Raw genomic sequence first — 220 nt, 5'->3', positions numbered from 1 at the left:
AGAGAGCTGGGTGGGGTGGGGGCAGCTGCCTCAGGGTGACAGGGATTTGTCACGACACAGCGACTGATGCGATTTTTCCACCCGGGGGAGCAAGCAAGCCACTAAAAACCATGGAATTTGTTAGGCCGGAAAAGCCCTCTGGGACCACCGAGCCCAACCATTCCCTGGCACTGCCCAGGCCACCACTGCCCCGTGGTGCCACAGGCCACCTGTGTCCCCA

At 61.4% G+C, this 220-nt stretch overlaps 1 protein-coding gene across 1 annotated transcript in view; it reads right to left on the bottom strand.

Annotated features, from left to right (window-relative positions):
* The window catches only part of IL23R (interleukin 23 receptor), a 15536-nt gene that overhangs the window by 9435 nt on the left and 5881 nt on the right, over nt 1-220 (bottom strand). The gene's annotated exons all lie outside the window — the stretch shown is intronic.

This window comes from Corvus brachyrhynchos, unplaced genomic scaffold, assembly GCF_000691975.1.
Source record: "Corvus brachyrhynchos isolate BGI_N302 unplaced genomic scaffold, ASM69197v1 scaffold280, whole genome shotgun sequence".
NCBI lineage: Eukaryota > Metazoa > Chordata > Aves > Passeriformes > Corvidae > Corvus > Corvus brachyrhynchos.
Note: the sequence above shows the minus strand (reverse complement) of the source record. Positions and strands in the feature narration are given on the sequence as shown.